The 26,677-nt window shown below is 35.7% G+C and overlaps 1 protein-coding gene across 7 annotated transcripts in view; it reads right to left on the reverse strand.

Annotated features, from left to right (window-relative positions):
* TBC1D5 (TBC1 domain family member 5) overlaps positions 1-26,677 on the reverse strand; it is a 313,036-nt gene that overhangs the window by 241,192 nt on the left and 45,167 nt on the right. For 6 of the 7 annotated variants that reach the window (XM_085051056.1, XM_085051058.1, XM_085051057.1 and 3 more), the window contains one exon: positions 4,388-4,542. The exons of the other annotated variant lie outside the window; for it this stretch is intronic. The gene's annotated coding sequence lies outside the window, so the exon portion shown is untranslated. The remainder of the gene's footprint in view (positions 1-4,387; positions 4,543-26,677) is intronic. 7 annotated transcript variants of the gene reach the window in all.

The raw sequence follows: 26,677 nt of genomic DNA on the forward strand, positions 1-26,677 counted from the left end.
ACTTAAAAAAGAGAGCATTTTTTTCCTTTTCTATGCCTTACTCCTGTCTCCCAAATGACAGAGAACAGTGATTATTTTCCTCAGATCCAGCTTGGATCCCACCATAAAGTACATTTCTGGATTAAAAAAAAAAAAATCTAGATTAAAATGCCAAACAAATTTAGGACATTTATAATATAGAGAAATTCTTGCACCTGATCTACTGCAATTCCCTTTCAAAAGATGATAAATACTGCCAGTTTCAAGATACAGGTAACCTTCTTTTCCACAATGTTATGGCATGCATGCTGCTTAACAAAGATGATAACATTCAACCATTTCTTGTAAATCTAGTTGAACCATTCATACCAGAATCAACTCGTCACATTTATAGTTATGAGAAAAGATCTTACAGGTTCAGATATATAATATGGAGAAAACTACTGCAAAAGTTGGTGGCAAGATTTTAATTCTTTAAAAAGTACAAATTATGTTCCAAAAGAAAGTGCTTAATATGAAGTCATGTAATGTACATCATGCAAGGAAAGCTTGAACAAAATCACATGAAGTTGCTCAGAAGGTTCTGAGTTTTATGTAAGTTTCACATTAAATATGACAGAGTGATGATAATATACATTAACTTCTGGCCACCATGGCTTCTATCACCTTAAAGAAATGTATAAAGTTCTATATTTACTATATGTGTTCATTGAATAAATAGCATTGACCAATGTGTGGATGAACTAAAATTACTAGGCAGTTGGTCATCACTGTCACTTTAATTTGGCTTTATTAATCTGCTTTCCAGCAAATTACAAATGCTGGCCAGTCACAACAGCTGAGAAATGCTGCTGCTTGCATTGCAGATCAGTCCCTGGTACTGGACTGCAACTACACATGGGTATCATCTACACTGGTACCTGTCAGGATCATTCAGTACATGTTTAGACATTTAAATCCATATAACTTAAGAGCAAAAAACACTAAAATTCTGTGAAATTCCTTTAGAATTTGTCCTGGAAGAAAAGCATCCTGTAAGTTCCACAGAAGTTCTTGAGGAGGAGAAGGAAAGAAAAGAGAGGCAAGGATAGCCATGAAATAGCATCCCTTCCCTTCAAGGAAAATTACAGCAAATGTTTTAGAGTTGGGGTTTTTTTGTCCTTAAAACTTTACTGGAACATTATCACAGCTCTAAACACATCAGAGACAGCTGTCTGTGATTGTCACATCTATGGTAGGAGGATCACTTCAACTACACCAAAACATCATTACAATCTTGTTTTTTTTAACTAAATACACTGCTGGAACCCAACTGTTCCTCCCCTCCATGGTCTTCTTCATGCAGATACGCTTAAGGCTGCCTCTTTTCATCCTTTAAGAACAATTCTAACAAATCCTTTTTAACAAATTCTGATTAGCATTTATGATCATCTAAGGTAGCAGTTATCTCTTACTGAAAACAAAGCCAAACCTAACCACAAATTAATGTCTTTGGACCAGGATTAAGCAATGCAACTTGTAACCACTGCAAAGCCTCTGAAAAACTGAAAAAAAAATGCAGAGGAAACATTATATAATGAAACTGTGTAAGAGACACACATAACACTAAGCAGATAAAACAAGGGTAAGAAGCTGCTGTCCTCAAGTAGAATCACAGACTGGTTTGGGTTGGAAAGGACATCTAAAGAATACCTAGTTCAGCCTCTTGTCATGGGCAGAGAGGTGGACATCTACTAGATCAGGTTGCTTGAAGTCCTATCCAACCTGGCCCTAAACACTTCCAAGGATGGGGCATCTGCAGTTTCTCTGGGCAACCCACTTCCATATCTCAACACCCTAATTGTAAAGAATTTCTTGCTTAGATTTCATCTAAATGTACCATCCTTTACTTTTAGAGGCCTAAATCCCTAGAGGCCCTGGTAAAAAGTCTCTCTCCATCTTTGTTATAATGCCCACTTTAAAGTATTGCAAGGCAGAAGTTAGCTCTTCCTTTGTACTGGCAAGGGTGCTTTCTTGGTTAAAATGAAAATGAACTCTAAAGCAGGCACCAAGTACAACGAAAAAGCTCTGCCAGAATCAGCTGGGCTCTGTCCATGGCCAGCTCAGGCTTCAGAGTCACGCTGCCCAAAAGGAGGCTTAGGAGGGAAACGGGGCAACCTGCCAGGGACAGAGGCGAGGGCAAGGGAGATGCAGTGCACTAAGACCACTGCCAGAGGCAACTTGAACTAACAAGGATGTGAAACAGCACCAAATTTGTCAGCTACATAAAGTAGATAAACCTAACATGGTACAAAGAGGAAAAACAAAAAGGATGTTTGGTAAATGGAGGATGGGGGAAGGAAAAAAAAGATGCATTTTGGCAGTCTATTTTAATCATGAAGACAGAGCAGACAATTTCATTTTTCTTTCTTCCCTTCTCATTTTCCTTCATTAGCCAACAAGAAGCACCAGATCTACTCACTATATGCATACTACTTTACTGCATGGCTAAGAAAATCAAGAGATTAAATGGAAGGTAACAGCAGCAGCCACAGCTTCAAGTTTACGTCTCAAGTATCAAGACTTTCCTGAAGTCTGGTCTACCATTGAAGACTCACAAAATACCTCCTTTGCAAAGGGAAGATACCTAGCAGGTTACATGGGAACCCCTGCTGCCTGAAGCCTTCTTTTCTAGTCTGAATGCTGCCTCCAATATTTGGAGTGATAGACCAGGGAAGCTCACGCTACTGAACTTGGCTCACCTTGAAGGCACTATGAGGGAGAAGCTGAGTCTGTCAAAAACTAAAGAAAGGTCTCCAGGTTTGTTCATGAGTATATAAAGCTTCTCTTACATTAAACGTACATTGAGTAAACCAAAACATTAAAAAGCTGCTAAGGCAATTTTCAAGAACAATTTAAACTAGTTTTTGAAAGACATGTATTCTCTATTAATAGGAAAGAATGCTATTTTAATTAGTTTTTCTAAGCAACAAAATAAAAAGACATTCCTAAAATTATGTAGATCAGTTAAATGAGTTCATTATAATAATATGGTGTTATCATGTAATTTTTTAATTTCACAAAGTTGGATGCAATGAAAAATGATCTTGATATAACCTATAAGAAGCAGTCTAAACACTTGAAAATGGTGAAATCATATAATCACACATGCACATACAAAAAGACTAAGCTACCAAAAGCACCAGTCTTTACTTCTCAACTCTATTTGACAGTTCCAAAATTCAGGCACACATCCAGAAGAACTTTCTGCCCCGCGTCTGGTCAGTAAAGAAATTGAGGTTAACCTTTAATTTTTAATGTCACCTGCAGCCAGTGACTGCTTTTTCTAATGCAAGTGACAGATAAACAGCAAAACACTCCCAAGATGATACACAAAGCACCACATACCATAAGTGCATTTTTATTTTTATACCAACTCAATTTCTCAAATGGATAACCAATGTTCCTACTAATTTACATTAAGAATTGAGTGAGGCATGAAAATTGTTCTGATGCATAGGCTCTATTTCTTTAATGTACTGCATAGTGTTCTGCACTTTATTGCAACACTGGAAAAAACTAACTACACTTAAAAGGTACAGAAACTACATATACAAGCTCATATATGTCTTAAAAAATCGCTTCAGAAAGTAATTTTAAATTATCCAGAGAATAGGAGGGAAAAATAACTAACTAAAGTCACTGATGGAAGTCACCAAAAGCAAAAAAAAAAAAAAAAAAAAAAAAAGTACCTATTAAAATGAGTTTACTGACCTTTAACTACTTGAACTAGTGTGTTTCCATAGACCAATACTAGTACTTTAAATCTACATTGCTAGGATTTCCAATTTGTAATTCCTTTATACAATTCAATACTATCACCTTAACATTTGCAAGGTAATTCCAAACTAAACAGAGGGAATATGGCAAATTGAGGTAATATAGTCTAGCTATTTAGGGCCAAATTGGCAAGTCTTTAACAGTAAACACTGTATCATTACTAAACACTGCCATGTTGTTAATGTTAAGGAGAGGTTTAAATTAGAGAGTGAATTGCCCCTTCAGGTTGGGACTTAGGGCATATTATAGAAGAAAGCAAAGAAAAGCTCCCACTGACACTGTCTATGTTTCACCAGTTCTGTGGGAAGCAGACTGCAATACAGTTATCCATCAGCTTTAAAGCCAAATACTACAGTCACTATTTTCACTTGTCTTTTAAAATTTAATGCAGCAAACTGGGGAGAAAAGAACCTACGTTTGTAAAGTAAGATTTCTTTTGATACAGAAATAATATGAAAATAGTTTCTGGACAACTGCAGGAGACATATCACAAACACTTTTATAAATGTTAAATGTTCAATCATGACATTAATGAAAACGAAGCAAACTCAGTTTGCCTTTTTAAAAAAATACAAAAAAATTAACTCACATAGTGGCAGGTGCTCAAACCCAAAGGAGACAGTTGCCTTTAGAAGGATATTCTCCACACATTCAACAGGTAAGTAGCACTGGGATATGGCAAAGCCAGCAGGAGCAGTGAGAAAGCTGGAGTGGTAGTCCCAGTACCAGACTTCTGGAATTGACCTTCAGATGGAGAATAAAGATACCTGATGAAAAAATGCTAAAAATATTTTTAGGTTTTGTTTGATCTAACAGGATTCAAGTTAAAGATTCAAGAGCTAAGGCACTGGATTTCTTCTGGATCTTCTACTGGATTTCAATATAACAACAACAAAAGTGACTAAAACTAGCTTGAATTTTTACAAGTCAAGTAAAGTATTGTATTTCACATAACCATGTATGAGAAGAGATAGAAACAATATGTAAAATAAGTTCATTGGTTCAATGTAGTTATTTCTAAGATGACCATAATGGCAGAGAGACAACTCTAATAGCTTGAGCATTATGAAGACTTATTCAGTATTCAACCTGAAATTTTTATCACCATGTGATTCTTGGCTATTTCTCAGTATTATTTTCAATTTCTCCTCCTGTGAATGAACTTCTTAAAAACATGTATCTTACAAATTTCAGTAATTTGATATTTTATATCTATTTTATAGAAAGTTGTTGATTCTTTGTTAATAGGGCCACAAAAAGTTGTATAGTGTTCAACAGCACACTACAGCTAGTTCTAAATACACTAAAAATGTTGAAGGTTATGGTTCTAAGAAAAATTTGACAAATTAAATATCAGCAACTGATCAGCCATCTATCTTTTATTAACTCTCTTTCAACTGTTCAAAAATCCCCTTGTAAATCACAAAAAAAAAAAAAAATTGAAATAAACCCTCTACAAAACATGTTTATGTAGAATTTTTCAACAACCGTGAGATAATGAAAGTTTATTCATTATGTGATAAAATATTTTAAGGTAATTTTTCCTATTACAAATATGCAAAGCTAGGAGTGTTGAATTGGAAACATCATCTTCCCTTTTTTAAAAGCTTATACTTTACAGTTTCTGCAGTGTTTTCACCAGAAAATAAAAGAACATAACCATTTAGACACTTTTTTTTTTTAAGTCCTAAATGACACTGATTTTGCAGGTAAATACCCAAATAGCTCCTGAAATCCAACCACTGTTGTTTAAAAAAAATTGGGACTTCTTTTTAAAGAAATTAAATTAAAGGTAATTGTCTACTCTTGAGTATGTTAAATAGTTCCTACTGAATACTGGTTTTAGGGTTTTTTTGTAATTTGGATTAGCATCCTAATTGCAACATCCTAGCATATAAATATATTTTTATTCTAGAGCATACTTTGAGTTATTAAACCTGGCATTAAATTTTGTAACAAGATGTAATATATCTAATTCAAGAGGGCTTAGAGTATTCCTGTATTACTTATTAATATGTTAAGTGAATGTTTGGACAATTGATTTCAACTAGGTTTTGTGACTAAAACATGTGACAAAATACAATTTTCAAATTACATAGTCCATTTGTCATAACTACTGTTCTTTCTAATTTCTATAGGTGTTAACAAATTAAGCAAAAAAAGCCATGCTGACTAAATAAAGAACAGTAACCATTTCAGAATTTATAAGAAACCATCAGCACTAACAAATGTGTCCATTTAGCCACTAGTAAAGTATCCTTGCTGTTCTACTTTCTTATTTCCTTCTTATGTTTTTCATACCTTTCTTCCTGCATTTGCCCCCAAACTGTGTATGTGTATATTTGCAGAGGACTTACTACAGTGAGACCACAGTCTTGTACTGAAGCAATAATGAATAATAACAAGTGCATTGCTCAAGTATCACAAGCCAACTCAGTCACAGGTGGACCCCATCAGTGACTGGTTTATTTAATAAAATCAGTAGATTTAACATACAAATCCTGTAAATTTTTACTGAAACAACAGAAATGTCCCCAGCCAATGGCTTAAATAATGTTCATGTAGCAAAATAAATAGAAAATATTACTCCATGAAAGTTCTGAAAACAGAGGTGATGACAATGTATTTCACACCAGTTCAGCACAAAGATTTTTGAGATTCATACAGTTTTGATAGTTGTTTTCAACAAGTTAGACTGCAGAATGGTCTCTATGCTAGCACTGATGTTTTCTAAATTACGGGTTGGATGGAATAGGGAGAATGGGAAAAGTATGATCTGCATTTGAGCATCTGGCCTAACTGAAATCAAAGGACAGACTTAGTGTGAATATGAAGACTACTCCATTAGAATCAGAAAATAAATAAAGACATGAATAAACTACCAGAGTAACTTATGAAACAGAATGGAATATTATGTTAAGATTTTTTTTATTACCATGACAAAAGATATAGAGTTTATTTTTCTTGAAAAGTAAGAAAAAGTAACTTGACTACATAAACTAAAGTATTAGCAAGCACAAACAGTAAGAATCTGCCTGTACTTCAGCAAAAGTGATGGCATCATCATGTGGGCAGCTCCCTTTGAAGGATCCCTGCTAGACATTTCTGGAACCTACATGAGGACTGCATAAATCAATACCAGGGCAAATACAGACCATCTGTCAGACTTCCTGAACATCATTTACCAAAGATAGTCTTCAATATATGAATAAAGGTATTTCCTCATTTGTGCAAATGCCTCCATTCTCATATAGGATGGAGGAAAGCAGGAGTTCAGTATCACAGCTAGGATTACTCCAGTGTTTAAAGAAGTAGGTATCAGGAAGAAAATGTAGGCAATTTGCCTTAAACCTATAAATAGAGGTGTTTAGGGAAGCTACTTTTTCAAGGTAACAAAATGGGTACAATAGCACACACCTTCCAAAGAAGTATTTATGCTTCCGATGGTCCACTAGTCACAAAACTCAGTTCTGCTTGGAAGACTGAGTACATGAAAACACCCCAATGCTTTGCTACTTGTTCTCAGGAAGTCTTATTTCACTCTCCTTTCAACAGACATTAAACTAAGGGGCAGGAGGAGGAAAAGGGCATGGAAACAAAGAAAAGAAATGAGCCTAATTTTACTATTGTCTGTTCTTCCTCCCCCAATACTGTTTGCATTTAAAAAAAAAATTACATAAATAAGAATACATGTAGCAAACAATACAAATTACTTTGATATTTCACTATTTTAGTAAATACATTTGATTAATTTCTCATCAAGATCCAACGGTATCTCAAAGATCTATGCTGAGGGATTCAAACTTGAATGTTTTTCACACAGTCTCTAAGTAAGTAAAGTTTAAATTAGACTTTCATTTCAAATAGCCATGTGCTGCTTTTTTGACATCTGTCCATCATAATACTGTCCATCATAATACAGAATTAAACCCCAAAAATACTAACATCAACATCAAGATGCAATGGAAGTATTTTAAGAAAACAATTCCTTTAAAAACAGAATATGTGGCATGTTCCAAGTATGGAATTTGGTTACTGAAGAGCTCCACTTCTGCATTACTTCTCAGGTATAGCTACACACAAAAGAGCATATTAAGATGCCAGAAGCCAAGCAAGATACTCACTTTTACAGGTCTATTAAATCTGTGAATGCAGGAGCTCTGCATTTCACAGTCTATTATTTATATGACAGAATGAAGATCTGAAAACATGAAATATAGCCTTAAATTATTCACTTATTCTTTTCACAAAAGGAGAAACCGTCAATCTAACACTAAAAGACTTCAAGCATATTTCTAAAGGTTTCATGAAAATTGCCTTATTTATCAAAACTTTATTCCCTCTGTTTGTTCATTAAATACTGTAGCTTTGCATTAAGGTCAAGCAGTGTCAACCAATTACTGTTGTTGGAGAAGTCCTACTGCCTTAATACTCAAAGAAACCATGGTATATAGTGAATTATTTTAATAGGCAAACTGAACACTGTTTACCCAAAGTACATTTCAACCATAAAAATGTATTTTAAGGGTTTCTATCAACAATCAATTATAGTACTATTTATTATCGCAGCAGCACTAAGCATGATTCTTTGTCTGCTTAAATGCCAGCCTTAAAGAATGTACATCTATTTTAGCATATTCAGCAATATTCTGTTCTTAGCTCATAATAAAAGAAAGTAACAAAAATTAAGTGACCTATAAAGCAAACTGAAAGGTAAAAGACAAAACACTGGATTTTAAAGAGACAGTATTAATTGCTATAAACATACTGGCTGCTGTTCTCATTCTCTGTTGGTGGGCAAAAGGGGTCAGCTTATATGACAAAAAAAATCCACCCTGCTTTCAATGCTCCTGATTTTGTAGTTTTATTTTAAGGTAAAATTCTCCATCTTGCAATACAGAAGAAGAGTAAGTGGTTATGCACAAATTTATTAAACACCAAGAAAAGGCCACTCATAGGCCATCATACCCAATACCAATGTCACATTCATTCAGGATAAAATTATTTCTTCAATATGTTTTGATGTAACAACCCAGGACAAAGTCCCCTTTGTCCTACCTCAATCTTCTATCCGACCTATTTTAATGGCCTGCAGTTCAAAAGGCTAGAATGATGATGATTTTACTATGTAATCACCTCTCATTTCAGAGAAGCAAAATTTTGGCTCTCATTTCCCTTTGGAACTGACCTGTTTATTCCCATTCCAGCTAGTATATAAGCTGTGACAAATGAACACAATATTTTGATGGTAACCTTTGAAATCTCACTGCTATGAGCCTAACTGTGCCTTTCTGAAGTTACAAAGCATGCAAAAATAAAGAAAATTTCTTCTACACATCCTGTCAGCTTGTCTCTCTAGAAAAAAGTTTTCATCCATGTCCTGTATCAGTGATCAATGAGACCTACAGTGATACAAGACACACATGCCATTGCTACAAACAAGGAGAGTAAATAAAGTAACAAAAGGAATGGAAAAAAAAAACCCAATCTGAAAAGTCATGCTGAAAATTATGGAGAAAGACAAAACAGAGTAGGATCTGTTGTCTCATTATTTCTGAAAGATCAGAATAAAGGAAATCAAAAGAAGTACAAAAGAGAAAAAAAAAAAATCAACAAACAACCAAACTTAGAACAACTCCTCTGAAGTCTCCCTCCAGGTGGCCCAAGTCCAAACTTCAAGTTACAGTCCACCAGTGAAACCGGAAAAGATTCTAGAACCCAATACTGCACAAACAAATTCTAAGAAGATAAAAGAAGTTAGAGAAAAAATTATTGATCCCTTCAAACTATCTGAATTATTTCACTGAAAGGATGCTAACTGGCTTCACAGATGGGAAGTAACAGTAGATGCGAGACAAGCTTGAGATTAGAGGTTTTAAACATGTTCTGCACTGCTCATGCCATACATAACAAAATACTCTCCAGACATAATCATTATAAGCTGGACACAAAAATTATTGAAATCAGAAAGCAACTGTTCTTCAAAAGGTATTTTTAAGAGATCTCTCAAGCCATATATATTACGAATGTAACTCAGAGACATTTGTCTAATCTGTTTCTACCAGGTATTTTCATAATAATCCTACTGACTCCAAGTAAGTATTTTTAAAATCAGCAGGGAATAGAATGTTGGGAGAAACCAGCAGCACTTCAGAGGACAGATTTCCAAATGCTTTTGAAAAATGGAAGATAAGGTCAGAAATCAATAAAGGCAAATCAAAAGTGCCACATTTAGAAAGGGCACATCATAGATATAACACAAAATGGACTGGCAATAAAACATTACACAGGGCATTAATGAATAGAGAAGAATACTGATCAAAAGAGTGAATTTTGTGGTTTCTTTGAAAAACTCATCTCACTGAAATATGCTGGCAAGCACACAATATGCACGTGGTTGGGTGTGGGCACACATGGCAGCATCTGCATGTGAAGAGCTGATAATTACTTTTTTCCATCTCTTACTGTACTTTATACAATTTTGGAGATCATAATTCTCAGAAAGATGTAGGCAAACTACAAAAAGTCAGTGGGAGCATTAATTAAAGCAGAGTTGGGGCATTTCACTAATTGAAGCTTCTCAAGAAAGGTTTGATCAATGCACTTGATCCTGCTGCAAGACAGACTGAAAAGAATGGTAATCTGTCATCTTCCAGACAATACAATTCTCCAGTCCCAGTTCACCTTCCACAACCAACTACAGTAAGAAGAAAAAGGAGCAGTATCTCTGCACATCTTCAACAGCACAAATTCTCTCTTATTTATCTCTTACCTTCAGAATCCCATATTTAAACCCATCACTTCCCTTGCTAACGACAGGTGGACTGGAGATTATTACTCTGCACAGTTGTTTTTAAATTTCCTTGTCATGAGCCAACATTAGACTGAGAACATCTGTGGCTAACTTTTCCTGTTTCATCATTCTTTGGCTAAAATTACAGAAAATTTCATATAAGAAAAAAATGCATCACTAATGATTTTTATTATTGAATTACACATATGATTACATATGTACTCTTAAAATGAGCATGAACAGCTTCCTATATAAAAACCTAGCACACAAATAGTAGAAAGAAATTATATCCTGAACTGCACAGCATGAAAACAAAGTGTTTCCAGAAGACCTTCTTTTCTTCAGCCATTTCATGGATAGCTCTTAATAATTCCTTAACTCATGTCCTGTAATAACTACCAAAAATTGTTTGGAAAATGAAAGTGGCATGCTAATCAACAGCTCTTCTGTGAATTAGAGAAAAATATTCAGCTTTAAGGGACATGTCATTTGAGTATAACGGATCAGAAGAAATGGATCTTCCCTACTGATGAAACCATCCTCAAGATGACAGAGAGAATAAACTCTGCTTTTCTAGATCCATCAGACCTACTGGATAGCACTAGCCAGCAGTGGGAGATATGGAGGTGGGTTGTAAGATAAGGAATAGGCTAGAGGCAAGAAGAGCTGTTATAATTATAGCGGGGAACACAGAATTTGTTAAAGGAAGTCTACTGTATAATTACATTTGAAAATTTAGCAAGATGCCCAGAGGCTGGCTTGCAGCTGTCAGGAACTGGTAATGCTGGAGTTCTGCTCAGGAGAAAACCACTACTGCAGAGGAGCATACCTCCACCTCCCTGCAGTTGAGCCAGCTTTGGTAAGGCAAAGGAATGACTTCAGCTAAAATTAGTAAGATCACACAACACATGAGATTATACCTGTTCTCAGTAAAAAGTGTTCAGAGATAGGGCATTATTTTAAAGGAAATGAAATGGTTTTGATACTACATTAAATATATTTTTGAATGAGTGTCAATGATAGCATTTTGTGAATTGCATCTTTTATTTAGTAAGTTAAATTCTGATGTTTTTTAATGACATTAATTCATAATCAAACTAACCTCATTTCTTTGCATATGAAGCCAGTTTTCGCTTCGGTCTATCTGGTCCAATCAAATGAAATCAAATGAGTGAAATGCAGACAAAATGCAAAAGTAAAAATAAATCTGTATATTTGTTTCTTCCTTGGATTTAGAGCTGAAGTGGTGTTGCTACTGAGAAACAAGTAGTAAACGACAAACACACAAAGTGGTAATGTACAGACAAAATGATCAAGTATGAAACATGATTAAACCATTCTCGAAAAAGATATAGGATTGAAGAATTTTAAAAATGGCTCATTTTATATGAAGCTATTGGTTCTACTTTAAAGAGTATATTCTGCTAATTCAGATATTAATTAGCAAATGAAGTGCTGAGCATGCTGGAAAACATCACCCACTCTATTACTGGTGTTTATGTAAAACACATCTGCATAAAAAATTGAGCAAGAATCATACTACAAAATAAATTTGACCATATAAAATTATGTTGTCATATTAACATCACAAGAAAATAAAAAGCTCTGGAGGACAGAGCAGAGTCCACAAGCCTACACCTCAAGTTTAAACCAAAACTTTACAGTAGAATTATTTCTAAATGCTGTAACAACTGCTTCTTTTGTTTCAGGTCTACACCTCTGTAAGAAATTTAAGCATATTTGTCTAATTGGAATTATGGACTGTAACAAGAGAAAACTGATGGTCATTTCTGCACATCAGCTAGTCCATATTTGCTACATTAGCCTAAAGATACTCTTGTTTGATATCCCATTATTAAAATTGGTATAAATACTTCAGATGTCTTTGCTAAAGAAAGATAGAAATATTTTCTAATTATAGGCTTTGCTCACTTAGAAAAATGTTCTCAGCATAAGACTGAATAAAGAGTTTCTTTCTGTGCATCAGGTCTGCCTTTTGCTCAGTGTAACAGTGCTGCAGGACTGCAGCAGGACTGGGGTTTGCTAGCTACATATTTTTAGGGAGAGGGAAGGTAAACAACCCAAGAAACCTGTTATTTTATATGAATTTGCCTCCTCTACTTTTCATTTTACAAAGATGGACATCTGATGGATAATAATTTCAACAAAAGAGGGATTCCTACCAAACATACAAAGTTTTAGTTTTGTTTGACTTTTACAGAAAATTAATCTTCACAATTTAACATATTCCTTTGCTTTAATTTCAAAATTAAAATACAGTCACTTGAAAAATTCAAGTCTTTGAAAGATATTCAAATTAAATCTAAGTGTCTTTTTTTAAAATGAGAAATTGAAACTCATTTTGGAAGAAATTTCAGGAGTACAATACTGATTTCAGACAGTGACTGGTTTTTATTTCAAATATTTTTTTTCAGTACGGTCAAACTACAAATATTCTCAGCCTTGGTCAATTCTGGTTGCACAGATATTGCATACATAAAAGAAAAATGTCAGACTTCATACTGATTTCTTCCACTTCAAGTGTAAGTTTCCTATGTTGACTTTTGTCATATTCATCTATATTACATTATATAATGCAGCTTTAAGGACTACAATGATCCCTTCAGGAATGTACAGAAAACAATTCCGTCTTCCATCTAAAAATTACTGTAGAAGAACAAAAGCATTTTCATGCAATAGTTACCCTTATATACCAACAATTCCACAGTAAAATGTAAGAAAACAAACTATATTACACTACTAATGGTTGCATGTTCTTGTGTTTCTGGACAAAAAAAAAAAAAGCCTTTAAACTTCTGAATATTCATTTTGAAAGAAAAAGAACGTCTTATTTGGAATCCTGTAGGTTCTGATATGTAAGCACAACACCCCATAAATCTAGAGGCCACTTTTACCTTTTTTTAAAAGGAACAAAAAGCCCAAACATAAAAACAAAACAGAAGAAAGAAAAATCAGCGTGACCTTCCTTACTTGATATAGAGCACAAAATGAACCCAGCTCACACTTGTGGAGAATATACATTTTCCAAGATATGAACCTTTTCAGCACAAATCTTTGTATGGAAATAAAATTTTCTAATACAATTGAAATATGCTAGTCCCTCAGTCTGGCTGTGCTTTCAGGTATCTCTGCTTCTTCTGACACATGAGGTCCCTAGCATCACAATGTGTGGTGTGGTGCGAATTTAATAGTTTTGACACACAGGGATATACAATACTACACTTTCAATCAAAAGGCAGCTTGCTGTATCTGTGCCAAAACTTGTTTTGACTCCTCTTCTATCTGTTCGTACATGTAAGAGATTGTCCTTTTAGATTTTAACTTTTTTGAGAAAAACTATTGTCCAGTTTTATGTTTTAGCTAAGGAGCTGTAATCACTAGATGTATCCATAACATACAGTAATTTGTGTTTTCAGCCTTATTTGCACTTACCTGTATCCACCCACTGAAACCAGCAGTTTTTAAAAAAAGCTGCACAGCATAACTTACTATTTTTAAGATGTATGGACATTTGTATGAGATTCAGGTTATCTATTCACACAAAGGCAGACTTTTAACATAATGCTATTTAAAATGGGAATAAAATAGCCTGCTCTTTCTAAACTTGCTTTCAAACATTTCAAATAGTTTCTCTCTATTCTTTTCCTAATAAAACAGGGGATGTCAAAGAGCATATAAAATTTTCTATATTAAGGAAAGAAAAACTAGAATGCACATTATATGTAAGTGGTAATAGGCAGAGACAACTTCACTAGGCTGTGACATATGACATCTGGTAGACTATTATCATAATAAATGGGAAAAGTAGGTGAGATTCTGTCAACAGCAAGGTAAGAAGAAATGCATCTTCATCAGAATGACAAACATATCTGCCTTTAACAAACATAGGTCAAACCAAAATTCAAGTATCTATGAATTAAATATTTTCACTTTATTTAACCCCTTATCTTTTTGATTTTAACAATTTCATTGAAGTACATCGATATTTATCAGAGATATGTATTTATATGATTTAATTTCTTTTTAGTAAGGATAAATTAAACTCACTAATAACTGATGGCTAAAAATTCACAAGAAACGGCCTATTACTTTTTCACACTTTTACAAATAATTTTAACTATGCAAAATAGTAATTTAACGATTGTCAAACAACAATCTAAATATACTGTACATCAATCTGTGACTCCTATTGGTACAACCATGCAGGCATCACACAGATTTTCAAATATCGTCATCTCTACAGCTAACCAGCTAACCAGCAACACCACCAGTCTGGGGATCATACTAGCTACCTGACACTATGTGTGAGCTACAAAAAAAATTCTCATAGAAGAGAAAGAAGAGGGAAACAGTGACTTTCTGAAGGTAGGTCATGTTCCCACAAACCATATTTTTTATGGCTCATTTTTCTCCATGCTTTATTCTTCAATTTCATGTCATCAGATGAGAATAAATGAAAAGAACCATCATAAAATTCTTACTCCATGGAGCCTGAAAATTGTCACTGGGTGCTTTAAAAAAACCTTAGAATATTGCTTTTTTATTTGTGACTAAAAGCAAGACCTAATTTACACTTAGTCCTTTCAAAACTAGATATATGCCTGCAAAGTAAAATTTCCCAGATTACAACAATTTGCTGCACATAAAAAAGTAACGGAGGTTTGAAAGTCACCAAGTGAACAGTCAAGTCACAAAGCAATGACAGGGTTTTGTAAGAGTCACAGATGGAAGAATTCAGGAAAGTAAATGAAAGAAGCTTTTTTTTTTCCCCCACTTGTTTTTGGTATGAAAAAGCTTGGAAAAGCAAATTCCCAAGAGGTACTGACATATAAAATATTAGAAGAAAGATGGTGGAAGGTGGAATATTATTACAGCATTCCTAGATATCCATTTCCTTGATATTGTGATAGTTTTGGGATCATTCCAACTCCATGCTGGAAAACACAGTCAGTATAATGGTATTTACTTGTCAACCACTCTCTAGAAATTCATGAGTGATTTGGTCACATATTTTCAGAGTTCAGTACAAGCTGATAGCATTAAGACACCAGAGAGATTGATTTGGCAACTGTGTCTCTATCTCGTGTGTATTCTCACTTTGTAACTATTGTCTCTTGTAACACATAAATAAGGATGCTTCAAGTGTAAGGAAAGAAACCACAAAAATGTTGCCATTTCTGTACACTTCAATAAATGCATGGCAGTTTAATGCTGATTTAAGGCTATCTGACAAGAGACAGACATCCCATTTCTGCCCTGTCACTGCCTTCTCCCAGCAGATAGGCTTCTGCCATGAAGCAACTTGTGTGCAACATCTTCCATTCACTGACAAAAGAGCTTGGAAACACAAACCTGCCTAAACTTCTTCAAGGACAAAAGGATGGAGCATGAAGAAAGATTGAGTAAGGCAGCTAATATATCCAGAGGAAGATATATTAGGAAAGTGGAGATTTTGTTTTACACAGGTTGACTAGCTAACCCCTTTTGTATGGTTGCAATTCTGTTCTGATAACAATGCTATTGTTTTTAAATCAACTACCAGAAGCATCTGGAATATGTAATAAATAACTTCTGTTTTTCTTTAAACACAAACCCAAATGAATGCATACACACTTGCACAGGAACTTAATGAAGGAGGATGAGGAGATCTAATGCTGCATGAAGCTGCAGTGGGGGTGATGTCAGTGAACTAGAGTTCAGATTCCACTCTTGATGGTAGATTGTGACACCCATTCTCCAAAAATTTGGGCAAGTCAGTCTGCTGGATGTGGAGAGAATGGCATTTGTACATTGGAAGTTCTAGTTTGCTTTCTGTTGTGTAGCACAGTTGTAATGGGAAAAGTAGATTACAAATGGACCTAACACATTGATCTACCTATTTACTGGACTGGACTTGGCTAAGTGCTTATGGCTCCTCCACTCAACAACAAAAGAAGAAAAAAGTGAATAAACAAAATACAAGAACACTGTTAGTCAGACCATCCCAATTTCAGTTCATAACTGTGGTTTTAAATTTTGTTCATGCCCAAAACTGCAATAAGAAGAATATCTACTGAACATTACCATCAACGTACACAGCTGCCTAACACTTCGTAACTTCGTTAGAGACTCCTCATAACCAGTTAGGGAGTACTTCACAAATCATGTCTTAACTGAAAAACTGCATCAATTTGCTACTCTAATCTGACCATCTTTAGTAATAGAACTGGTATTCAAAACAGCAGCTATACCGAGCTTAAGAAGAAGATTTTATAATAGAAACTATAATTAAATACAGCAGACTTTAGAAAATTGAGAAACAAGAAAAGTCATAATCACTAACTGTTATAGATACAAGAGAAACTAAAATAAGATACAGAATTAAATTGATGTGATATGGTGTATTTCAATACATTTCATGCATTCTTTTTCATTTTATAATCCAAACACCAAAACAGCTATCTTGAACTTCATCCACAGAATTTATCTAGAATTACTAAAACATTTCTATTTTATATATAAAAACATAATACAATAATTAATGCTAGAAAGTATCAATTCAAGCCCATCTACTTTCAGCAAAAAAAAACTCAACCCATAAACAAAAGAAAACCTCTCAACCATATTTGCCTTATTTGTTAATTCCTTAGTGTAAGCTTACAATTGATAAGGTAAACTTGAAGAACCTGGAAATTCAATCACAGTAATATAAATGACCAGTTAATAGCAAAAAAAAATAATAGATCTAGTGCAGATTTTACTCTGTGGCATAACGCTGTTGACAATACATTTCTCAATAAAGAAAAATTGAATTATAGCCTTAGGGTGGTTTAATTTGGTACAAATTTTGAATAATGTTATATACATTTCCAAAGCAGATGCTAAGAGACTCTACAAGGACACTCAGCTCAATCAGAAGCCAGATTAAAGTTCCATCTGGAATGAAACAGTTCCACAGCTCTATTACAATTAGCAGAGTCACCAATGTCAGACTCAAAAGTTGGGCAATGTGAAACTCTTTCTCTTCAAAATATGGCTATTAGTCCAAAAACCAAACAAATACTTCACACATCTTTAAAAGAGACTTTTGAAGCAGTAACAAACTTTTATTTCTATAGTCAGGATGAAAATTCTCATTCTTAATATTATGGTCATGTAAATCACAAAGACTATCCAGACACAATGATTTTCTATCACCTTTCCCATTGCATGAATGTAGCATTAAAAGTCACAAGTATTGAAGTAGCTGCAATACTCAAAATAGCAGCAGGCAGAGAATAGCACAGAGGCTATTTGCACAAAATAAAATTCAAGATTGATTTCAAACTGCCCCGATCTTTGCCTTCCCAATTCCCAGACTTCTTGTTATGAAACAAAGCATTTTCCCAACATGACATGCTAAAGAACTGCAGCCTGAACTGACCCATCTTTAGACAAAATAAGAACAGAATTGCCTGTGAGACCTAATGGCTAAAAGTGAAAGACTAATTCTTCAGCCAAATATTCAGTGTAACAGTGTTTTCCAATATTTAAGCAAAAACCAAACTTCAACCCAAGTTTACCAAACAAAAGCATCCTTTCAGAGCACAATTCAGTAAATGGTAGTGCTGATACACAGACAGTAACAAACACATTAAAGACAGAAAAACAAAACATGCCACATACCTTTAATTTGCTATTTTACCATTTAAATAAATAATGCACCACACAAAGAAGCAAGAAGTTAGAAATCAAATGCCCACATCGTGCATTTCTTTCCCCCCAAATAAATCCACAATAGATACAGAGCAGTACAGACTCTTAAAAAATTACATCTCATTACACACATTTTCATCAAGAAAAGACTTGGTTAAAGAGCATATCTGTATTTTTTCCAGCTCCCAGTTACATTAATCAGCCTGATTTCTACTCTTAAATAGTAAGCTACTAAGTCTGAAAATATCTATAATGTCAATATCCAGGTAAGAGCAAAGTGAAGAGATAACTGCAGCCACTGTTCAGTTAGCAGCCTATACTGTTCTGCAATGAAGTAAATTCCAACTTCCAAAGAGAACAGCAATATTCACAATTTTATATTTAGTACCTTTAATTAGTATTTAAATACTATCCAATAATGTCCACATCTGAAATTTAATCTTCTAAATCTTTAGAGAGAAAAAATAACAATCTGGAGGAGCGACGAGACTTTGTCCTTAGTCTGACTCTGTTGTTTTTTCTGCAAACAGCGCACAAGAGAACGATTGCCAACACCACGCAGTAGGATGGAGGCATTTAGAAGAAACAAACAGGAAAGACTAGTTGAAATTTAAATACAGAAGCAAAATATCAAAATTAAGAACAAAGCAACCTGATCAGTGCCTTTGGCAGAACACTGTCTTTTTAAGGCAGTGGTCAACAAGTGTCCAAGGCTGCTGGTTATGCCAGAAAGACCAAGGGCATCCACAAACTCCAGCACTGATGAAGCCACAGTGAAATGTCCACTGTATTTCAGTTCCACACACAGACATAGAAGTCCATCACAACAGCCAGCTTCCCTGCTAGTTAACAGGTTTTCTGAAAGATTAAAAAATAAAATATCACCCCAAACTTAAAATGTTAACTGACAGAAAGCAAAGGATTATAACTTAAAAATATGTCTCAAACCCCAGGCTGTGGCCACACCACAAACCCAGGGATTATTTCTAATAGCACAGGTCTGGGCTACTAGATAGCTGTAGTGATATAGTGTGAAGCACAGGCCTCAAAAGGATTCTCCAAGAATTATCTTTCTCAATGTTGAGCACATAAAAGCCTTATTGAGATCACCCACACATAAAAGGTTTTTGCAACAATAAGGAACTATTTAGCTCATTCCCACAAGTAGTGATCACCCACGCTTTCAATCTTCAGCACATTTTTTATGAAGGTCTGTCTGGACAGCGATGTACAGATTTCCAAATGTAACTCATCATCTGTGACTCTCATGGCAGAGTCATGAACTTGCATAGCTCTGGACAAAAATAGTGCAGTAACTGAAGAATCCTTCCTCTTTCAAACACTCAGCAATCTAACAGTAAGCAAACATTAAGTAGTTTACTTCTCAGTATCACACAACCTGTCCCCAAGCAAGTCAGGAAATTACTTGATAAAGGCCAACTACAAGCATACTTAGTTTCAGACCAAGTAAGGGACTGAAGGCATTAGCAGCATTTCTGAATGATCTCTTTGTAAAGAGAAAAAACATTTTCACTGGTCTGTGTATCTCAACAGCTCTTGACCTATGATGAACTCTCACTTACTTTAAGAGATGTGACACCAGTCCTGGTTACTCAAGTTGAGTGATCTGTGTAATTCTGGCAGAAAACTCCAAGTGATTTCCAGTAGTTCCTTGCCTGTGAAATTTCTGAAGTATGATTTCTTTTTCTGCTCCTTTTCAAGAGCTACATGCAGCTGTTCTGAGACTTGCTAAGTGACACAGGCATAGGATTAGCACTGTACCAATGCACAATTCTAACTGCCTGCGATCATGACACCACCTTGAAGTACTTGGAGAAAACCACCTCATGGACAAACAGCTGGCTAATGTAATCCAGTGAAGAGATGGATAAGGGATGGTCAAAAAATCCCAACAACTGAAAATATTATTTAAATAATGTTCATAGTTCACCAATCATCTCTGTAGCTTAGCAACACTCTCACATTCTTCGTTGATGCTAACCTGGTATTTGGCAGCATCTGCAGAAAAAAACACTTATCACCACTTCTGTTAGCTGGAAAACTCTACTCCATTCTAGCAATGACTAAAAGTTACTCAATTATTCATATCTTCATCATCACTCAGCTGCAGCATATTTCAAGATCAAGGCATAAAATTCTGGGTTTGAGCTCTCTCTTCTTTGTACATGTTTGATTTCAGTTTAAATAACTACCCAAAGTTCCATGGGGAAGAAAATTTGCAGTGATTAGAAAGACAAAACTCTTCCATGTGAAGGACAAAACTTTCTTGCAGGTTGGTCCAAGAGTACAAAACAAACATTTCTACCTGGCAGCAACCACCACCATCATCAACTACAACTCCAAAGTGCTTTTCTTGCTCTTGCTATCCTACAAATCAAAGTGTTTTTTAAACTCTTACTACAAAACAAGATTCTCTTTTGTTAATACATATTCCCTTGAAGCAGACTGATAAAACACAGCACTTACTGCATGGCTGAAGCATCACCAAACACTACAATGGGGAAGAAGTCATCGGACCTCAGCAGAGAGGCGAGATCCCAACCAGTCCACCTCAGTATGACATTTGTCTGCCAACAGCCACCATGCTCCTACTGCCTTCCCTGCTAATAGAGCTTTACCCCTCTTTTTATAACACGCACTTCTCACTGTTGCTCCAGAGGAAGCAAACACTAAAAAGCTGACAATCTATATTTTTTCTTTTCTTTTTTTTAGTTGTTTCCTGTGTTCCATAGCTTGTTAGCCAAAATTGTTTTGAGCAGCTGATTGCACTGTATACCTACCTGCATACTACCTATGCAGTCTTCCTTCCTCTTAAGGCAGAAATATACCAAAGAACTCCAGTAAATTAGGTATGTATGATCTCCCATGCTTGCATCAGGGCTAGCTATCCTTGGAATTTTTTTTCCAAATATACTCCTACCACAACTCTTAAAATAGTTTCCAATAAATACTCCATAACGGATGTAAGGCTTAGTAGCTCTACAATTTATCACTATTTTCCAGAGCAAAGAAAAAAGGATTAAATATTTGGGAGTATCTTTTAAATTAACTGGAAAAGAAAATGCACTACATAGATATTTACAGAAGTGATAAGCTATCATTAAATCAGTATTTTAATTACTGTATGCAGTCTAGTTCAACAAATCAATGGACATCTTCACCAGCAATTTGGAATTGACACTCTTCTTTTTTTAAGAAAAACATGGATACTGTTCTTTACTTTACACTCTGCCTTTAGTATGCAGGTTACCTTGATGACATTATTCCATTGTGCAGTACACAAAAACAGATTACTAATTATTTGTTGGAGGAAAGCTCTTTTATGTCACTTTTCTTTCCCTGTACAAGCATGTAAGATGATTAAAGAGCAATCCTAAGGAGACAGAATAATAGAATCATAGAAATGTTTAGGTTGGAAAATACCTTTAAGATCATCAAGGCCATTCCCTCTTGTCCTACAGCTTGTTCCATGGGAGAAGAGAGAGACCCTCCCACCTGGATACAAGCCTCCTTTCAGGTAGTTGTAGAGCAATAGTTTCCCAAACTTCCTTTTCTCAAGGCTAAACAACCTCAGCTTCTTCTGCTGCTCATCAGATTTGTGCTCCAGACCCTTCACTAGCTTCATCACCCTACTCTGGACACACTCCACCATCTCAGTGTCTTTCTTGTACTGATGGGCCCAGAACTGGACACAGGATTTGAGCTGCAGCCTCACTAGTGCCAAGTAGAGGGGAACAATCCCTGCTCTGGTCCTGCTGGCCACGCTATTGCTGATATAAGCCAGGATGCCAGTGGCCTTTTTGGCCACGGGGGCACACACTGGCTCATGTTCAGCTGCTGTCAACCAACTCCCCCAGGTCCTTTTCCTCCAGGAAGCTTTCCAGACACTCTGATGTGACTCAAGAGCAGGACTCAGCACTCGGCCTTGCTAAACCTCAGACCACTAGCACTGGCCCATTGATCCAGCCTGACCAGATCCCTCTGCAGAAGCTTCCTACCCTCTGGCAGATCAACACTCCCCCTCAATTTGATGTCATGTGCAAAATGACTGCAGGTGCACTTGATCATGTCAACCAGATCATTGATTAAGATATATTTAAGAGGGCTGGTCCCAGCACTGAGCCCTGGAAAACACCATTTGTTACTGGCTGCCAAATGGATGTAACTCCATTCACCACCACTCTCTGGGCCTGCCCATCCATCCATCCATCCATCCATCCATCCATCCAGTTTTCTACCTATCAAACAGTACATTCCTCCAAGCTATCAGCAGCAGTTTCTCCATGAGAATGCTATGGGAAAAAGTGGCAAAGCCATGACTCATATCCAGGCAGACAACATCCACAGCCTCAACCTCATCCAGTAAACGGACCACCATGTCATAGGAGATCAGGTTAGATAAATAGGAACCTGCCTTTCATAAACCTATACTGGCTGGGCCTGATCATGCAGTTGTCCTATATATGCCACGTGATGGCACTTGGGATGATCTGCTCTATGACCTTCCCCAACACCGAGGTCAAGTAGACAGGCCTTTAGTTCCTCAGATCCTCCTTTTGACCCCTTTTGTAGACAGGCTTCACATTTGTTAAGCTGCCAGAGCCAGAGCCGCTGGTAAATCCCTAAAAGCACTGCGAACATTTCAGCCAGCTTTCTCACTATCCTTGGGTGGATCCTATCTGTCCCCAGAGACTTGTGTGTGTATAAGTGGTATAGCAGGTCACTGACCACTTCCTCTGGGAGTATGGGAACTTCATTCTGGTCCCTGTTCCTGTCTTCCAGCTCAGGGGACTGGGTATCTGGAGAACAGAGGGTCTTTCTTTTAAATACTGAAGCAAAGAAGACATTACATACCTCAGCCTTTTCATTATTCTTTGTCACTATATTTCTTCCACATCCAATAAAGGATGGAGATTGTCCTCAATCCTCCTTTTTTCCTCATGTATTTATAGAAACTTTTATTTTCTTTTACAGCAGTGGCTGGGTTAAGTACTAGTTGGGCTATGGCCATTCTTGTTTTCGCCCTCCATAACCTCACAACACTCTTGTAGTCCAGAGTTGCCGGCCCCTTCTTCCAAAGCTGAAACACTCTCTCTTTTTTTTATAAATTTCTTTTTTAAATTTTTTTTTTTAATTTATTTATTTTTGAGTTCAGCCAGACTGATATTCTTCCCCACCGGTTTCTTTTTCCATTTTAGAGCATGAAATTGGAGAATGGGATAACCGAACAAAGTTATTAAGTGGCATTTGCAGAACAAACGAAAGGAGTAATTTCTTCAATGAGTAAGAAGTCAAGCTATAGAAGTCGTTGCCATGGGACATTAAAATTTTTAGGGAGGATCAAAAAGTGATCTAATTGTTGGAGGAGGGAACAAAATGGAGGTGGGATGATCAATACCATCACCAAAGAAAATATACACACAAAAAACTCACAAATCCCAAACAATACAGCTTGAAGTTGATAGGTGAAAAGACACCATTGCTGATTCTCCTCAGCAAAAGCTTCCAGATCTCCAAAAGGCAGAAAAATGCTTGTGGGAAATAATTTCACAGACCCCTCAAACCCCTAAGCAAACCTAAGAATCTTTCCTTGGACAGGCTGGAGAAAGGAGACTACTATAGAAGTGTGTCTGGTCTGAGTCACTCTGGTTGTCATATGCCTCACTGCTAGAAGTTTAAGGAAAAAACAGGCAATAACCTGGAAATAGTGTGCTCAGTTACTTATCCAGCATCTATAGACTGTGACAATCTCTCATGTGGACTCTAAATAACCAGTTTTTCATGGTTTTGTATGGGACACTTCAACAACTTTGAATGTTGTAAAACAACAAGAGAAGTAGAAAGGCTTGTTCTATTCTAAAATAGAATAAAAAGATTATCAGAAGATAAAATTCACTTTTTTTTAAAGTGGAGTTAACAGTTCAGTTTATTATAAATGATGTCTCATAAAATAAATCCATTTTCATTTCAAAATGCATTTTTTTGTCCTACCCATTTTAACATACATGTTAAAAACTCAACATATCACTATCTTTGTGCACTTAACTCAGTGTGAACTGAACATGATTTTTAAATCCTAAAAATAAATTAATTGGGTTTTCATTTTCATGCAAAATTTAAAAAAATATTAATTTTGCACATGTAAACAATATGTACATATCTTTGCACATGCAACTACTTAAAAAAGCATAAATGTACTTACTGTGTTTAGCAATAAATAAATGCAAAACTACTACAATAAAAATATATTATTTTGAAAACCAAATCTACTACAGACACCACCGTTCCTTGGGAACATTAAGAAAGTAAAAACCTGACGATTAATGTCCATATAATTCTAGATGTGCAAATCATGAATAAATGGCTGATTCAAGCCACATGAATAATTCCACTGATTTTCTGTTACCATCAGATATACCATGCTTACGGAAATACTCTCTAATAACAATACAATTATAATAATATAAATCAGCTCCTACAGCCTGTGTTTCTATACTGTCATCATTAGTTGCAAATAACAGACACTGATACAATAAAATAAGCTTCCAGGAAACTGAGCAAAAAACCCTGTCGCCATAGAAAACAAGTACCCCTTCACAGAGCTTAGTATGTTTTTCTGGCACCTAGTTTCTACTTGCTGGAACTTGAACAGATGTGTTCATGGAGCTTTCCTAAAGTTCACAGATCTAGAGCTGAAATTCTGCAGCCCTCTGTACTGAAGTCATCTGGGAAAGCAAGGTGACTGTGCTTGAATTTTTCATCTGATTCCTTCCTGACCTACAGAAGCACAATGAAAAAAACAAGTCTGTCTGAACAAGATTTAAAGTAAGAAAACAAAGCCCTTTTAATTCTGATTTTAGTTAGCATGATATTTCTTCTGATATTTCTTGAACTAACTGAGTCAAAATATCACCACTTCCTAAGACAAAGATTTTGCTTGAAATTCCAAGCTGGGACCCATTAATAAAAAAAATGGAAATCACTCTTAAAAAACCCTGAATTTTTTTCCTTCCAAGGATTGGACCTGTAGGTTATATTGATCCTGAATATATAGAATTCAGTGTTATTTGGATGGATGAGGTTAGGAAGAAAACTGGGAAGATAATGAATACTTACCATGTCATTGTTAAGTTACAGCATTCAACATTTACAAGCAAGTCTTTCAGCACTACATACAGGATGCATTCTTTCACCAGTAACAAAGAAATAAAAGAGAATCAAGAGCTTTAAGCTGACTACCTTGCACTCTAGTTTATTTTCATATAAATGCAATTTGAAACCTTTGCAATTCTTTCCCCAAGATGTGCAGAAATAGAACATGTTAAGTGCTTGCACAACCAGCAGCTCCCTCCTCCCCATCCTTCAGACAACAATGTAAACTTTGAGCTCAACTTTCTGAAACTCTTTTTTTCTTTTCTGAGATGACAATTTAGAAGTTTACAAGCAATCCATATGGAATGGCTTTGCATTTTAATCCTTCTCAGTTTGGAAGACAAATATTTTCAGGGCATGTCTGGTTCTTTTGTCTCAGAGAAAAGGCTATCCAGACTGCAGCTACATGAGACAACGTCTAACAGTGTTATTCTCAGTGAGGTGGTATAAAGGAATAGCTGCCTTCCACTAACCCATCCCAGTTCTTTTTTTCTTCACCTTTCATCTCACTTTCCATTTTTCTCTACCAACAGCCTTAATCTTTCCAACATTTTGCTTCCTTCCCTTCTAAAAAATCACTCCATTGTTCTTAGGTAATCTTTTCTCCAGTCCTTCAACTATTCTTCTCTGCCTTAATCTATTTATGCAAATGTTGCATGCATACAGATCGTGCATGATGTGTACATGTAATCATGATTTTAAACTAAGACCCTTTGAATAAAAGCAGTAGAAAAGTTTAACAAGCGACAAAGCCAACTGATACTCAACTCCGTCTACTCTGTAACTTCAGCACTAGCTACAACATAAACCTCAAAACCAGAGGACAAATACTAGTTTTCATACCTTAGAAACAACTGCTATTCAGTAAGATGAAAGCAAGCCAGCCTTTAAAGGCACAGTTACACTCACAGACACATCACCTTTCATCCTGTTCCTCAGTGGTTCCATCAACTGTACCTGAATGTACATTATGTCAATAAAATTCTACATATATTATCGATTTTGCCTATTACATGCATGCAATGAAAAAGGAACTTAACAAATGGGGGAAGGGGTGACTGAGAAAAGTAATTCTCTTTCCAACCTGAGGAAACTTTAGACAAATTTGCCTTTGATAATCGACTGAACAAGCTGCACTGCAAGCATCAAGGGATGGTGCAGGGATATCTAGCAGGTGCTGCAGTTTATCACAAAACCGTCTAAAATAATTGGAAGTGA

This window comes from Lichenostomus cassidix, chromosome 2 (genome assembly GCF_008360975.1).
Source record: "Lichenostomus cassidix isolate B80296 chromosome 2, HeHo_3.0, whole genome shotgun sequence".
In the NCBI taxonomy this organism is placed as follows: Eukaryota; Metazoa; Chordata; class Aves; order Passeriformes; family Meliphagidae; genus Lichenostomus; species Lichenostomus cassidix.